At 41.2% G+C, this 17,277-nt stretch overlaps 1 protein-coding gene across 1 annotated transcript in view; it reads right to left on the bottom strand.

The window, feature by feature from the left end:
- Positions 1-17,277, bottom strand: part of ptprt (protein tyrosine phosphatase receptor type T) — a 1,444,026-nt gene that overhangs the window by 917,590 nt on the left and 509,159 nt on the right. The gene's annotated exons all lie outside the window — the stretch shown is intronic.

The following is a 17,277-nucleotide window of genomic DNA, read 5'->3' as shown; positions in this document are numbered from 1 at the left end:
GTAAACAGGTTTCAAGATTCAGCAAACAGCTTTTTACACACCAAAGGCACATTCTATGACTTAATAAGTCATAGTGGATCAATTTCTTTGGTTTATATCTACACTCTGAAGGGTTTTCAAAATTTGAGGTTTGAGGAAGGGAACAGCTAATGTCACTTATGGAAAGAGGCCAGGCTAAGTGCCAAGCAATCTGCATACCACTGTTATCCTCTTTCTTAATTAGAAATGGCAAAGCCTTGTAGAGTGATGCACATAATCTGCACACGTGAGGGGTGAAATTTTGCTGCCCCTCCCACCGGCAGGATTATCTGGTCCCGCCGAAGTCAATGGGCATTTGAATGGATTGCCATATTTTCTGGCCCCGTTCCTGCTGCGGCAGGTCCGTAAAATTCTGCCCGTGGTAAACCGAGCACAACCAGAACCTTTTTGGTTTTCCAGCTGCTGAAACTCAGTTGTGCTCAAGTGAAAGCAATGATATGTCCTCCAGAGCAAAGCACCTATGACCTGCTGAATACAGTATGATTTGGTTGACTAACTAAGGCCTACACAATATTCAGAAATATCTGCACTATAGAAAGTAATAGCTGTTGTCAATTTAATGGTAGAGGCAAACCAAAAATAATTAATGTTGAGCATCTACTCCACATCGTCAATCCTGACAGTACGAATTTGACTTCTTAACCCCAAATCTCTCATGTTCTTTCTTTCTAAACATAAAGTCTAAACTTAAATTTTGGACATTGTATTGTGTGGAAAATGTCATCTTCCTCCTTCTTTGCTCTACCCATTTATTATCATTTACTGAAGCTGCTGATTTCTTCTCCAGAATTGCTTTTAATCATCAGGAGCTTTTGCAATATGAACAAGCATCACTTCACCTGTTGTACACATAGGGTAATTTTCCAATCCAGATAAAATTCAGTCCAGAATGACAAGGTGCCTATTTAAAGTTAACAAGAAATGCAATGAGCTGATTCTATGCAATCTTCTGTGCTCAACTCAATTCCATAATTGTTCACTGGTTATACATCATTGGAACTCTGCTGGAAGCTAGCTTAGTTGGAAAAGGGTTAGAGAGAAAAAAAGTGCTTTGGGAAAAGTTAAAAGGATGGGGCCATTTGAAGAGAGCATCTGTTTGAAATGCCTTTTCATTTCTGCACAGAACAACAAGTGTGCCTGCTTCGAGTCACATCCATTAAAGTTATTTTGGTACTGAGGAAGGAAATGGAAGGAGCTCGCCCCTCATCGGGAATCATTGGTTCTGTGGGAAAGGGACAGAGATCGAGTAGAGACACATTACATCCCAATTTTTCGCCCCCCTGTGTCCCCTGGGATGCATTGCCTTCCTCCCACAAAATGAAGCAGCAGCTCCACTCCTCTGATTCTTGGATCCTCCCTGATCCCTTTCCCTGCCCCACCTCACCACCACAATTGGTAAGTAGCTTGGGGAGGCTTTGTGTGCTTATATATTAGGATTGGGGAGTTGGGAAATAACTTTAGGAGTTTGTACAGTCCGTCCCGTACTTTGAACGGCTGAATTTTCTTTCTGCCAGATATAAGAATGGCAGCTGTCTGATTATCGTAAGCTCCCAAATTCCTTGAAGCATTAAGGTCACACATATAGCAGCCCATGATCAGGTGAATGACAGAAATTGGAAGAAAGTCAGATACAAAAATGCAATTGCAGAGTTCCCATCAATTTGTTCTAAGGAATTTAATTTTTTTCAGTTTTATTTGCTTGATTTTAGTGATTGCTGACTTTTCATTGTTTGCCTTCTTGTTAGTTAAATTTTCTATAAGAAGAAATTTAGTAGTTGTTTTTTACCACTGGTGATTTTTCAATTGGGTGGTTTTTATTGAATGTGACAGTTAAGCCAATGAGCATGCTTTGCTTGACAGACAGTAGTTGTTGATTGGTTGGATTTTATTGCATAGAATATTTGCACCAAATGGCAGGCATCATATCCTACAGATTATCTCTTACTTTATAGACACTTACCGTTCTAAGGAAAATTCCTGCTCTGTGGGTGCAGACCAAATGCAAACCCTTTAATTATGTACATTAGAGCTATTTGCAGAGTGATGGCTGTAATCAGAATAAAAGCTGCAGGCACATGACCATTTTTATTGTGCTCCAACACATTACTCAAGCCTTAGATTGACCTTAATACCATTAGTGCTTAATAATAGAAAGTGAAGAAAAATTGTTACTGATGCATTTTCTTTTCAGTCGTTCAACTTAATTATCAATGTAATTGGGTGCTAATGGCTCTCATGGTAACCATTACTGTCAGTTATTAGCACCAAGTGGAAAATGCAAACTACCAGAAACTTTGCCTCCAGATCACGTATCACCATTAACACGCTTTCAATCCTGGTGTTAGATCTGGCTAAACACTGTTTTTCTAAACAGAAAAAAAAAGTTGTCACTTTAATGTCTAAGTTTCTTATTTTAATTTTAAATATCTCCTCAGAAATTTGACCTGCTCCGACTGTAACCTGGACCAGAAACATATGACAGGCACAGAAGAAGACTGTTCTGTTTTGACCTTGCTGAGAAATAAGAGCAGTAAATTCAAATTTGATCAGACTACTTTATTTTGACTTGTATTGTAATGTTCATTAATAATGTACTATAAACACTTGTTTTTTTAAAAATACTTTGGGCTGAATTTCCATCTATTTCATTATAGAAATAATGAGATATTAGAATGAGATTAATAAGTAGCAGGAACTATAAACACAGATGGGTTTCTACAAGTATATAAAAAGGAAGAGAGTAGCTAAAATAAACATTGGTCCTTTAGAGGATGAGATGTGGAATTAATAGTGGGAAATGAGGGAACGGCAAAGACTTTGAAAAAAGTATTTTGTATCTGTCTTCTTGGCAGAAAGTATTAAAAGCATCCTGAGACTAGTAGAAAATCAAGGGGCCAAAGGGAGGGATAAACTTGAAACAATTACTATCTCTAGAGAAAAGTACAAGAAAATCTAATGGGATTAAAGACTGACAAGTTCCCTGGACCTCATGGCCTACATCCTAGGTGCTTAAAAGAAGTGGTTGTGGAGATAGTGGGTGCATTGGCTGTAATCTTTCAAAAATTACTAGATTCTGGAAAGTTCTCAGGAGATTGGAAAACAGCAAATGTAATGCCTCTATTCAAAAAAGGAGGGATACAGAAAACAGGAAACTATATAGGCCAGTTAGCCGAAACTCTGTAATTGGGAAAATAGTGGAATCCATACTTGAGGAAGTAGCGGCAGGACACTTAGAAAATCAGAATACAACAAAGCAGAGTCAATGTGTTTTTTATAAAAGGGAAATGTGACAAATTCATTAGAGTTCTTTGAGGGCATAACAATTCATCAGTTTGGCCAGGCTGTCTTTACCGATGGGCTGCAATACTCTTTACGCCACAGGTAGATCACCTGCCTTCGGTTCCATGCCATTATAAGGTAAAAGGACTAAGTCCAGTTGATTGAACAGCTTTGATAATTAAGAAGTGAGAAGTTAGGTAATTCACACATAGGGCAGAATTTAATGCCCTATTGTGCGGGGAATTTGGTTTTCGGGGTGCGGGGGGAGACTTAATCAGGCAGGAGGGTGTTGGGTGGTGAGCCTGCCACCTTCCAGCATCTGTCCTGATTAAGTCCAGGGTGAGAAGGCTGGTGGATGACCTTCCTACTCCGCCACCCCCCCCTACCCACCCATCCATTGAGGCCCTTAAGTAAGCAATTAATGCCTCTTTATGGGCCTCACCCCATCTTTGTTAGCATTCACCCGGTGGTGGGAAGGGGAGCCGCCATGCAGGGAGCCTGAAAATCAAACCCTGTCATGGTTGCTTGTAGATTTTCAGGAGGTGGCCCTCGTTCAAAGGCACTCAGTGTCTGATTGAGAGACCCAGCATCAGGAGGTGGGTGGGGGGGAGGGGAGGTTGTCGCAGTGGGGTTGTCTGCTGAGATCCAAACCCCTGCCTCTGCTGCTGAACCCCTCCCCCTTTGGCTGTGCCACCTCGCAATCCCTCTCCCACTATCACTCATGTGGTCTGGGTCCCTCAGCAAACTTGGGCCTGGGGTGGGTGTATTACCAGGAATAGCCACAATCTCCCTAATGGCACTGTCGAGCAATGAAGAGCTTCAGCCTCTGACTGGCCAGTGGCCCTCGGCATGCACGACCTCCACCCTTGGTGTCCTTGATCCAGGTGTAGGCTCGTCACTGCCCAGTTAAGTGCCTGACTGGGGGGCCTTTCTGTAAAAGAGGTGATGTGAGGTTCTTGCCAACTCTCTAGCCAGGAGGGGAGGCCTCCTTCATCTTCATTAAATTCTGTCCCATTGTATCAATAAACAGAAAGCGAGAGGAAAGAGCAACAATATTTGGTTATGTGTCTAGGGTGAACAATAACTGGAGTTTAAGGAGCTGTACATTATCAAGGATTTGGCTGTTTCTGTTGCAGGATGAAGGCTGAGCATTCTTGAAAAGGAGTGAGCAAGCAAGGTATTGGTCTCCACTCACTGCAATTTCAATACCTGTGGGAAATTATATGGCCACAGAGGTCTTAAAATTGCACAAACATCCGTCACTGGAAGATTGTCATAATACTTAACATTTATTTTATTTGGGTCCATGGAAAAAGCATCCAGCAGTTTAAATATTGTAGATAATGATAACATAATTTTAATCATTCTTCAATCCTTTTAGATAGGATAACATAAGGTTCGCAATAGAGTCTGCTGATTGAATTCGTGATGCCAATGGATTACTGAGTTGGCAGCTCAGTTCTGTTATGCATGAATTAATACATTCAGTTTCCAAAACAAAGCAACATTCAACAAGCCTAAAACTTTGAAATTTGCAGCAAATCATCGTTATACCCCTCTTACTCTCAGCTTAATTTTTCCCAGGAATAAACTGGGATAAAAGTTAGAATGGTGAAGCTGTGCAATCAGGTGGAACAGGTCCCTTTACCTTATAAATGGCAGAGCGCCAAAGGTAGATGATTTACAAGCGGTGTAAGGGATATTGCAGCCAGCTGGTAAAGGCAGGCTGGCCAAATTAATCTGATGAATTTATGAGGCTGATAATGCTCCTTGTGTGCTGCTGTGCCAGACTTCACAAGGTCAGCTCACTTGCTCAAATTTGTGGCACTCGAGGCGTGGCTGTCATGATGTATCATGAATGTAAAGGGTGCAATGCCAGGCACTGGCTGTCAGTGAAGGATTATTGTTATCAGATAATTGCTCAGTGTGAGTGGAAGGGGCACCAGGCATGGGGAAGGCATGCACTGGGATAGGCTGACAGGGACGCTTAAACCTCTCATTGAATCTTTCAATAGTAATTCATAACAATATAGCAGCATTTACGAGGCAATCACTTAATTTATATGAAATCAAGAGTCTAATGAGCTAATTGGACCGTTTGTGTGCAGATTCCTAGTCGTCATTATGCTTACTGCCATGGGCCTCTGGCCTCCACACCATATAAACTACAGAGAAAGGGAAGCTCTTGCCTTTCATCACATCAGGTACTTACTATTGCATTGTTCACCCATATGTCACAAAGTCATTCCTCGGGCTGGTGAAGCAGTCTCCATGCAGCATAGCTATGCATCCTTCAGATAATCTGTGCTGGGGAATATTGCTCTCATGATGCACCAGAACCACTAAAGGAGGTGCACATTAGGACACAGGTAGCCAATGAAGGCTGTCAACTGCCCAGCAGGATGTTTTCAAAAGCAGTGCAGGGAGGTGGCAGTGGGGAAAAAGAGGAGGGGTTGGCCGCTCGGTTGGCTTTTGTTTTAACTAGGTCCTCTCCTTCAACCAATGGGCACTACCTGATGCAATGACAGCAGGGAGCATTTGAAAAAAAAACTTTTGTGAATAACTTTTTCTCCAACAAGAGTTAATCTAACCCTTGACATTCAATAGTATTACCATCGCTGAAACCCCCACAATGAACAACCTGGGGGCTACTATTCATCAGAAACTTAACCGGACCAACCATATAAATACTGTGGCTATAAGAGCAGGTCAGAGGCTAGGAATTCTGCGGTGAATAACTTTTTTCTATTCATTCATTGGATGTGGGCGTTGCTGGCTAGGCCAGCATTTATTGTACATCCCTAATTGCCCTTGAGAAGGTAATGGTGAGCTGCCTTCTTGAACGGCTGCAGTCCATTAGTGCCGTTAGAAAGGGGGTTCCAGGATTTCGACCCAACGACCATAAGGAATGGCGATATGCTCTCACCTTCGGACTCACCAAAGCCTGTCCACCAGCTACAGGGCACAAATCAGGAGTGTAATGGAATACTCTCCGCTTGCCTTAATGAATGCAGTTCCAACAACACTCAAGAAACTTGACACCATCTAGGACAAAGCTTGATTGGCATCCCAGCAACAGACATTCACTCCCTTCACCACTGACACACAGTGGCAGCAATGTGTACCATCTACAAGATACACTGCAGGAACTCACCAAGGCTCTTTCGGTAGCACCTTTCAAACTCATGACTGCTACCATCTAGAAGGACATGGGCAGCAGATACATGGGAACACCACCACCTGGAAGTTCCCTTCCAAGCCATTTACTATCCTGACTTGGAAATATATTGCCGTTCCTTCACTGTCAGTGGGTCAAAATCCTGGACTTCCCTTCCTAACGTGTACCTACACCACATGAACTGCATCGGCTCAAGAAGGCAGTTCACCAGCACTTTTTCAAGGGCAATTATGGATGGGCAATAAATTTTGGCCTAGCCAGTGACACCACTTCCCATATGAATGGATAAAAAAAACTTACACTATCCTAATGTGCTTTGCAAACATTTTGCAGGCTCCAACAACCTTTGTGCTATTCAATAAGCTGCACTGAACCCAATGGCATGTTGAATGTCTTAAGCATACATACCAGATTATATTTCCTACCTTACAACAGTGACTACACTACAAAAATACTTTATTGACTGTAAAGTGCCAGGTGGTCATGAAAAGCACTATATAAATCAAATATTTCTTTCCTTCTTTCTTTGCTTAGTCCCATATAGATGGAAAGACATAATCAATGTATCTGCCACTACAGCCAACCCCAGTAACATCAAAAGGAAGCACTATAAGATTGTATGGAACCGTATGCATGCGCTATTTATCCCACTGAGTAAAGGCAGGTAAAAATCTTAGTATGCAAGCAAATATATTGATGGCTTGATTGGTATTTAAAGAATTTTCAGCTTGTCAACTGGCTCCCCTTTAGCACTACACAGATAATGTCCAAGAACAGAACAGAATAATGTTTTACTATGTTATTCTGAGGGACACTAAATTACAATGTAGGTACAGCATAACTACCATGTGTATCAGATACACCTGTCAATGTAATATGCCACTTTTTTGTGGCACATTAAAAGGGTACTATAAAAGCGAATTGATATTGAAGACCGTATGAGACTGCTTTGATGTACACTGCTCAAAGAAACACTTTCACAACAACTAAAAACTGGTTTGTCATGGAGTAGATTATACACTATGCCAGGAAAACAATTAACCAATGGCATATGATTTACAAATCGCTTAAGAATGACTGTGGTTTCCTTTCAAATCATATATCTCTTCAGTGCAGCTGTTTCCAGGGTCATAGAGCTCAAGATTTCAAAGCAAAGATATCAGAATGTAAATGGCATCATCCACATGAAATTTCAAATAATGCGGATAGATCTACAAATAAAATCCATTTACTGAAATGCAAAGATATGGAGGATGCTGCGTGTAACATTGCAGAGAATTATTTTGCTCAAGCTTTTATATATTCCTTTGAAAGCAGACATCTGAACCTCCTGGTTAACTATTAGAAATGTACTGTAGGCATTCGTTTTAGGCAGTGGGCCTCTCTACCATACATCCCACCTTTCCATCATTCACCCAGCCCCTCCATCACACCTCGACCCTTCATTATACACTCATCCCCCCAATATAACCCTCACCCCTCGATCTCATACTAGCGCCCCCATTATACAATCCATTCATCAGTGATGCAGCACACCCCTTCGTCATACGAATACCACTCCCTGACTACACAGACAGCCAGCCAATCAGTTATTTGCTCCAGTCAAGTTTATTTTCCAAAGTGAAAATTAGCCCCAGTGCATTTTCCTGCAAACTTGGATTGATTAGATTTCAGAATCAATGTTTTTGAAACCATGGACAGGCAAACAACCAGCTTTTAAAAGGCATGCACCATGAATGTTTTCACTATAAGTTAGCTGATTATTAATCTTGAAGAAACGCCTGTTACTGTTAAACAGATTTATAAAAACAACAAGTTTATCTCCTATGGTGTTGCTCATGGGTGGTCTGGGATCTGAAGCATATTGGTAAAGTTCAGCTGGTAACTCTTTCGAGTACAAACCTGTTTCCATCTGTTTCAGATGAAGTTACATTGTTTCATAGTTCGCCATTGTGAGATTTGAACTCTTGATTTTTTTTTTAGATGTAACTCTTTCGAGTACAAATCTGTTTCCGTCTGTTTCAGATGAAGTTACATGGTCTACCGTTGTGAGATTTGAACTCTTGATTTGTTGCTACTGATCACATACGAACGATACATTGATTTGACTGGAATCCTCTCTGTGTATGAAATTCAAGCAGTTTATAAATGGAGCTTGTTTTGCCACTTGGCTCTGAAACTCTTTTGAGTACAAACACATTTCCATCTATTCCTATTCAGATGAAGTTACATTATTTCATAGTTTGCCATTGTGAGATTTGAACTCTTGATCTTGGGGTTATAAGCCCAGTACCATAACCACTTGGCTATTTAGGCCAAGCAAAGTTCAGCTGGTAAGGTGCAGTTGTGTTTATCTGGCCTTTTAACTCTTGCTCATGCTTTCCCTGTGGGGTTGCAATCTAAATAGGCACATGCTGAGACCAATTAGACACTAATTGTGGAGAGACATTTCTATGGATTAGTAGCTGCTTAAATGCTGGGCTTCTGCCCTACAGGAAAAACAAAGTGATCACAATCAGAAAAAGAAACCCAGCACGAAATCACTGAATTATTTCTTTTTTTGTATACTTGGAGCATTTTGAAGTGTGGTGTCATGGATGAGCATTAGATGCAATACTTTTAGGAAATTTTCTAGTACATCTCACCTTGCAATACACTTTGTAAATCACCAGTTATGGGGTGTGAATTTTGTCTCAGTACCACCCCCTATTTTTCAGCATAAACAATGAGTAATGAGATGGAATTTTTTAAACAAAAGATGAACATTTAAAGCCCATCCAATGTGATTTTTGAGTGGGCCTCAAAAGTGTAACAGTGGATCATTTGAAATCTTTGACTAAGGTTATACTAAGAGAGTTAGCAGATAAATTGAAGGTGGAAATAAAAGCAGGATTTTGTAAGGCTGGTGTGATTAAAGTAATTACCCAGCATTTATAATTAAAAGGTAAGCCTGAAATTGGTGTCTCACAACTAGAGTTAGCTAGGATTCAGATGAAACAGCTTGAAATAGAAAGAGAGAGAAAAGCAGAAGCTTGAACCTGAAAAAGAAATGAAACAAAACTTGAATTAGGAAAAAAAAAGAAAGAAAAGGAAAAAGAAAGAGATGAAAAGATTATAAATGGAAAGAGAGGAAGAAATGAAAATGAAAAGCTTGAACTCAAGAGAGAGAGAAATTAGTGAAGGGAGAGAGAGGTAAGGAAAGGGAAAGAGAGTTTCAAAGAGAGAAAAAATCAGACCGTATGAATTGTCTAAAGAAAAGCTTGGATTAAAGAAAGAAAGGGGAGATAGTGGTTCAGAGGATAAGTTTAATTCCATTGAGAATTTTGATTTAACTAAAAATCTTCATTTAGTACCTAAGTTTACAGAGGATGGAGTTGGGAAACCTTATTTTAAGAGATAGCTGTGAAATTAAAGTGACTAAAAGATGCTTGGACCTTAATGATACAAAGTATGTTGATGGGTACAGCTATGAATATATACACTAGTGTGTCAGAAAAGCAATATGCAGCAGTTAAAAGGGCAATATTCATTGCTTTTCAGCTAATCCCTGAAGCTTATCTATTAAAGTTTAGGTTGGTTAAGGAAAAAGGCTCATCAGACATTTGTTGAAATTGCAAAAGAAAAAGAAATGCTGTGGGGTCGGGGGTTTCGATCACTAAAATTAGAAAAAAAAATTGAGAGCTAATGATTATGGAAGAATTCTGAAATTGCATCCCAGTTGCTAATAAGATTTATTTAGACGAATGTCAGGTGTCAAAGATCTGAGAAGCAGCAGTTTTGGCTGATGACTATGATGTCTCACATAGGCAGTTACATTGTGGGGAAATGGTCATATGGGAATCAACGGGGAGATTTGAGGGATAGAAAATCTGCTGGTAGAAAAGGTACTGGTTCCAGTGAACAGACAGAAGGACACCAAAATATTCAAGGAGATGGGCTAGAACCTGAAATTGATGAAAAGAAAATAGTATGCTTCCATTGTAATACAACTGGACATATTAAAGCTAATTGCTCACAATTAATTGAGAGGCCTATTGCACCAGTAAGAACACTTAAGGAATCCTCAGAAAAGGTGATATCAAGAAAGGAATTGGGTTTTAAAACTGTGGCAGTGGCACAAGTGAAGCATGTTCCCTCAGAACCTACTAGGAAGGGGGATATGGCTCAGTGTATTCCAGAGAATTCTTCCTTGACTACTGCTGAAGGGAGTCAGGCTACTGGTGCTTCTGGATGTTTTGTCTCAAAGAGAGAAGTGTTCCCTTACTCCTCCAAGAAAATAAGTAAACAAATCAAAATTTTAAGAGACACATTGGGCAAATCAATCATTGATGGTGGCTAATGATACAATTTGTGTTCCAGATAGTTTGTTGAAGGAAAAGGTATTAAGAAGAGATATTCATGGAATTTATAAACTCGTTCCTTTGTGTAAAATCACTTTATGAATTGAGTTTGTAAACAGAATTTTACTGTGGCAATTGTTCCCCGTTCATCTATTGGAAGGGGAGATTTTATTCTGGGTAATAATTTGGATGGCAGAGACATTAACATGGTGACTATATTGCAGCAGATGCTTGATCATGCTGATCTTACCAAACTCCAAAAAATTGCTGTGGCCAAATACGAGAAGCTTATTACTAATAAAGAGCAACTGAAGGAAAACCTGATCAGTGTGGCGAACTAATTATCATGCGTGAAAGATGAGTTTGCTAATGAAAAAGGAGAATTGATGAGAACAACTGAGCATCAGGCACAGGAAGTAGATGACTTGAATGAGGATTTGAAATGTCTAAATGCTAAACTTGTAAAAGTAAATTCAACAAAGATAGATCTTCAGTTAAACCTTGATGAACTTCAAGTCTCAGAAGTCTCTATGAAGTAAAATGAAAAACACCTTTAATAGGAAAAGGAATTGTTGGTTAATCAGAACAGTTGGTTGAATGCAGAATTAAAAACCAAGACTGATGAACTGTTAGAACGTCAAGGGATGAATTTTCCGTTCGGTGTGTAGGGGTGGGCCTGACACGCTGACGTGTAAAATGACACGGTGACGTTGGGCGTGCGTCCCGACATCATCCTGTGCCATCACAATATTTCATTGGTGGGTGCATGCCGGAGTCAGCTGCACGCTGGCCGAAATGTAAACGGCCTATTAATGCCATTAAGAAATTAGTTGAGTGGGATGAGGTTTCCTGAAGCTTTCATTAAATAAATAAATTTTCATAAATTTACAAACATGTCCCAACTCATGTGACACTGTTTAAACGGGCCTTAATTGGCCCGCCCACATATAATGGCAGCACGGACCTGATCGGGGGTGCTGATTGGGCCTACGGTCACCCCTGCCTACCCCCGCACAACCCACCCCCCCCCCCAAGGCGGGAAAATTCTCCCCTTGGTGTCTATTAATTATCCTTTGAAAGATTTCCCAGTGTTTTTCTATTTCTTGTTTTTCAAGATTTTCTCCTAGTTTACCTTCTTTATTAGGAGGAATGACTAAGCACTTGGCTAAAGAAATAATTTTTAAGGAGGATCTTAAAGGAGAAGAGAGAGATGAAGACATTGGGGTTTAGGGAAGGAATTCCAGCATGTTGAGACTAAGAGGCTGGAAACATAGGCAACGAGGTGGAGGTACCGGTTCATGCACAAGAGGCTAGATTTGGAAGATTTCAGGGTTGGGTACTGAAAACGTTTAACCATTAGGATGAAAAAAAATGAGGTATTAAAGAATTGGAAGCAATGCAGGTCAGCGAGAGGAATGGCGCCTACTGACAGGAGAATTTTGGAAGAGCTCAGTTCATGGAGAGTGAAGGATGGGAGACCAGCAGAGGAGCATTGGACAATGGGCAATGTTACGGACGGGCAATGTAACAGAGGTAGAAGGAAGCAATCATTACGATGAAGAGGAAATGGGGTCAGAAGCTCAGCTTGGAGTCAAGAAGGATGACGAGTAACAAATACTTCCACAAATTTCCTCTCAGCTTCCTCTTCATCATCAATGTTGATGGAATTCCTGGGAAACAGTGTAATTTCCAGTGTTTCATTGTGAGAGTATCAAATATTTCCAGGTATATAGCCCAAAGTGATCTCTACATATAGATAAAAATTTTACTTTAATAACCCTCTCGTAGAAGCTGCATATTAAGGTATTTTTTATGTTGTACAATATGCATTCTTGTGCGTTCTCCAAATTAGGTTGACCTATTCATTGTACAATGTGGGAACGTGCATGCCATGCACTCATAAACAGTGTGAACAAGATGGTTCAGGTTCTTTTTAGTTAGGACCAATAAGAGCTCTCACAAAGTGAAGCCTTTTGTCCCATAAACTGAGTTGGATTTAAAACCAAATCTCATGAAATGAACGAAGAGTACCTTAACTCCTTACTTCCTTGACAAGGTACAACAAGACAGTATATCATAAAACACTTTATCTTCAGGCTTTTAGCTGTCTGCTTTCAAAGAAACAACTTTAGTAAAATGTGTAAAGTGACATAGAGGGCAACATCGTCTGGTCAGCGAGCGAGGGCGGGGCCCACTTGCTGACGCAGGGATACATCAGGCGTGCGTCCCGATGTCACCCTGCATCATTTAGATTTTCAGTTCGGCAGGTGAACTGCCAACAGCCTATTAAGGCCATTAAAAAAGTAATTAACCTGATTGATGGACCTGCCCGTCCAACCTTAAGGTTGGTGGGCAGGCCAGCAGCCCAGGCAGGCCTCGGAGAAAGCATGCAGCCCCATCCACAAGCGGGATGAGGTTTCATGAGGGTATTTAATTTTTTATTAAAGGTTTCAATAAAAGTTATGGACCTGTCCCAACTCACGTGACAGTGTCACATGAGGGGACATGGCAGGAAGATTTTTAAAATACCTTTATTTAAAGTTTCAAATCGGAGACAATCTCCCTGAGGGAGCACTTTGTCTCAGGGAGATCTGAGCGCTCTTTCGTGAAACATTACTGGTATGTATCTCTTGACTCCACTCTGCTCCTGTGTCAGTAACCTGCAATAGCCAAAACTCTTTCCAGTATGAAAGGGACCATATTCCCTGTGCAGGTAGAACTGAGAAACACTAAGGGGCAAAAAATGTTAGTGGGGGTTGTATATAGACCCCCAAACTGTAGTGGTGATGTTGGGAATGGCATTAAGCAGGAAATTAGAGACGCACATAATAAAGGAACATCTGTAATTATAGGTGACTTTAATATGCAGATAGATTGGGCAAATCAAATTAGTAACAATACCATAGAGGAGGATTTCCTGGATTGGATATGGGATGTTTTTCTGGACCAATACATTGAGGAACCAACAAGAGAACAGGCCATCATTGACTGGGTATTGTGTAAGGAGAAAGGAATAATTGGCAATCTAGTTGGGCGAGGCCCCTTGGGATGTGCAACCATACTATGATAGAATTCTTCATCAAGATGGAGGGTGACGTAGTTGATTCTGAGACTTGGGTCCTGAATCTTAATAAAGGAAACTACGATGGTATGAGGCGCGAGTTGGCTAAGATGGATTGGGAAACGTTACTTAGAGGGATGACGGTGGATCGGCAATGGCAAACATTCAAAGAGCGCATGGGTGAACTGCAACAATTGTTTATTCCTGTCTGGCGCAGAAGTAAAACAGGAAATGTGGCCAAACCATGGCTTACAAGGGAAGTTAGAGATAGTATTAGATGCAAGGAAGAGGCATACAAATTGGCCATAAAAAAAACAGACCTGAGGATTGGGAGCAGGTTAGAATTCAGCAAAGAAGGACCAAGGGATTGATTAAGAAGGGGAAAATAGAGTACGAGAGTAAGCTTGCAGGGAACATAAAAACTGACTGTAAAAGTTTCTATAGCTATGGTGAAGAGAAAAAGATTGGGGAAGACAAATGAAGGTCCCTGACAGTCAGAAACAGGGGAATTTATAATGGGGAACAAAGAAATGGCTGAGCAACTAAATACATACTTTGGTTCTGTCTTCACAAAGGAGGACACTAATAACATACCAGAAATGTTCGGGAACACAGGGATTAGTAGGAGGGAGGAACTGAAAGAAATCAGTATTAGTAGGGAAATGGTGTTGGGGAAATTGGTGGCATTGAAGAATGATAAGTCCCCAGGGCCTGATAATCTACATCCCAGAGTACTTAAGGAAGTGGCCCTAGAAATAGTGGATGCATTGGTGGTCATCTTCCAAGATTCTATAGATTCTGGAACAGCTCCTACAGATTGGAGCGTAGCTAATGTAAACCCACTACTTAAAAAGGGAGGCAGAGAGAAAACAGGGAATTATAGACCAGTCAGCCTGATGTCGGTAGTGGGGAAAATTCTAGAGTCCATTATAAAAGATTTAATAGCTGAGCACATGGAAAACAGTGGCAGAATAGGACAGAGTCAGCATGGATTTATGAAAGGGAAATCATGCTTGACAAATCTACTGGAATTTTTTGAGGATGTAACGAGTAGAGTTGATGAGGGGGAGCCAGTGGATGTGGTTTATTTGGACTTTCAGAAGGCTTTCGACAAAGTCCCACGTAAGAGATTAGCGTGTAAAATTAAAGCACACGGGATTGGGGTTGGTGTATTGAGATGGATAGAAAACTGGTTAGCAGACAGGAAACAAAGAGTAGGAATAAACAGGTCTTTTTCTGAATGGCAGGCAGTGACTAGTGGAGTACTGCAGGGATCCCAGTTATTTACAATATATATTAATGATTTAGATGAGGGAATTAAATGTAATATCTCCAGATTTGCAGATCACACAAAGCTGGTTGGGAGGGTGAGCTGTGAGGACGATGCAGATATGCTTCAGTGTGATTTGGACAAGCTGATTGAGTGGGTAAATGCATGGCAGATGCAGAATAGTGTGGATAAATGTGAGGGTATCCATTCTGGTAACAAAAACAGGAAGGCAGCTTATTATCTGAATGGCTATAAATTGAAAGAGGCGAATGTGCAACAAGACCTGGGTGTCCTTGTACACCAGTGGCTGAAGGTAAGTATGCAGGTGTAGCAGGCGGTAAAGAAGGCAAATGGCATGTTGGCCTTCATAGCCAAAGGATTTGAGTACAGGAATAGGGATGTCTTGCTGCAATTGTACAGGGCCTTTGTGAGATCACACCTGGAATACTGTGTGCAATTTTGATCTCTTTATCTGAGGAAGGATGTACTTGCTATAGAGTGAGTGCAGCAAAGGTTTACCCGACTGATTCCTGGGATGGCAGGACTGACATATGAGGAGAGATTGAGTCGATTAGGATGATATTTGCTGGAGTTCAGAAGAATGAGGGGGGATCTCATAGAAACCTATAAAATTCTAACAGGACTAGACAGGGTAGATGCAGGAAGTATGTTCCCGATGGTGGAAGAGTCTCAAACCAGTCTGAGTTTATGAGATAGACCATTTAGGATTGAGATGAGGAGAAATTTCTTCACCCAGAGAGTGGTGAGCCTGTGGAATTTGTTGCCACAGAAAATAGTTGAGACCAAAACATTGTATGTTTTCAAGGTGTTAGATATAGCTCTTGGGGCAAAAGGGATCAAAGGGTAAGGGGAGAAAGCGGGAGCAGGCTATTGAGCTGCATGATCAGCCATGATCATAATGAAAGGCGAAGCAGGCTCGAAGGGCCGAATGGCCTACTCCTGTTCCTAGTTTCTATGAACAGAGCCAGAACCAATGTCCTCGCAGTGTCATTTGCCAATGCAGGGGATGGAAACCAGGAGGTAGAATTAGAAAGGAGAAACAAGATGCAGAAAGGATTGAGAGAAACCGATGACACTAGAGTTGGAAATAATAAGGTATTATGTGGGGCTAATTTAAGATGGGATGTAGTAATGTCTAAATTAGGTTCATGTTGCATGCATGCAAACTCACAAATCCTGTTATATAAAACTAGTGAGCTGCAGGCATAGATAGCCACATGAAAATGTGATATCATGACAATGTTGGAATCTTGGCTCAAAAAAGGGCAGGACTGGGTCCTAAATATTCCTAGGCACAAGGTGGTTAAAAAAGAGGCAAGGAAAGAAAGAAGGAGTGATGGCAGGGTTGATTAAGGAAATATTACAGTACTTGAGAAAGAGGATATCCTGGAGGGTTCATTAGAGACTCTATTCAGTTAGAGTTAAAAGAGGTACCAATACATAACGGGGTTCATTCTATAGGTCACCAGATAGTGGGAAAGAAATAGAGGAGTAAATATGCAGGGAAATTTCAGAATCACAGAATCATAAATGCCAGAACCTTCCGTTCAGCGTGCAGAGGTGGGCCCCGCACGCTGACACATAAAATGATGCACGGTGACATTGGGTGTGCGTCCCAACGTCACCGCACGTCATTCTGATCTTCAGTTCGGCGGACGTGCACTGGAGTCAGCTGCGCGCCCGCCGAACTGTCAAAGGCCTGTTAAGGCCATTAATTAACTAATTAAAGTGATTGTCAGGGCTGCCTGTCCAACTTTAAGGTAGGCGGGCAGGCAAAGAGCCCAGGCAGCCTTCGCATTTTTCATGAAACCTCATCCACGGGCGGGATAAGGTTTCATGAAGTGTTTATAAATTAAATAAAATGTCTTATGAAAATTCATAAACATGTCCCAGCTCATGTGACAATGACACAGGAGGGGACATGTCCGATTAATTTTCTTTTTTTCCAAAGTTTTATTATTAAATTAATCTCTCTGAGACAGCTCTGTGCCTCAGGGAGGCTCCTGTGCTCTTTCGTGCGCATGTGCGCACAAGAGAGCAGGCCCCGACTCTTCCTTCTTCCCCCCACCACCACCCTCCCCCCCGCCCG

Source organism: Carcharodon carcharias, chromosome 14 (genome assembly GCF_017639515.1).
Source record: "Carcharodon carcharias isolate sCarCar2 chromosome 14, sCarCar2.pri, whole genome shotgun sequence".
Classification (NCBI taxonomy): domain Eukaryota; kingdom Metazoa; phylum Chordata; class Chondrichthyes; order Lamniformes; family Lamnidae; genus Carcharodon; species Carcharodon carcharias.
The sequence above is the reverse complement of the archived record's forward strand: the minus strand, read 5'-3'. Positions and strand labels throughout refer to the sequence as shown.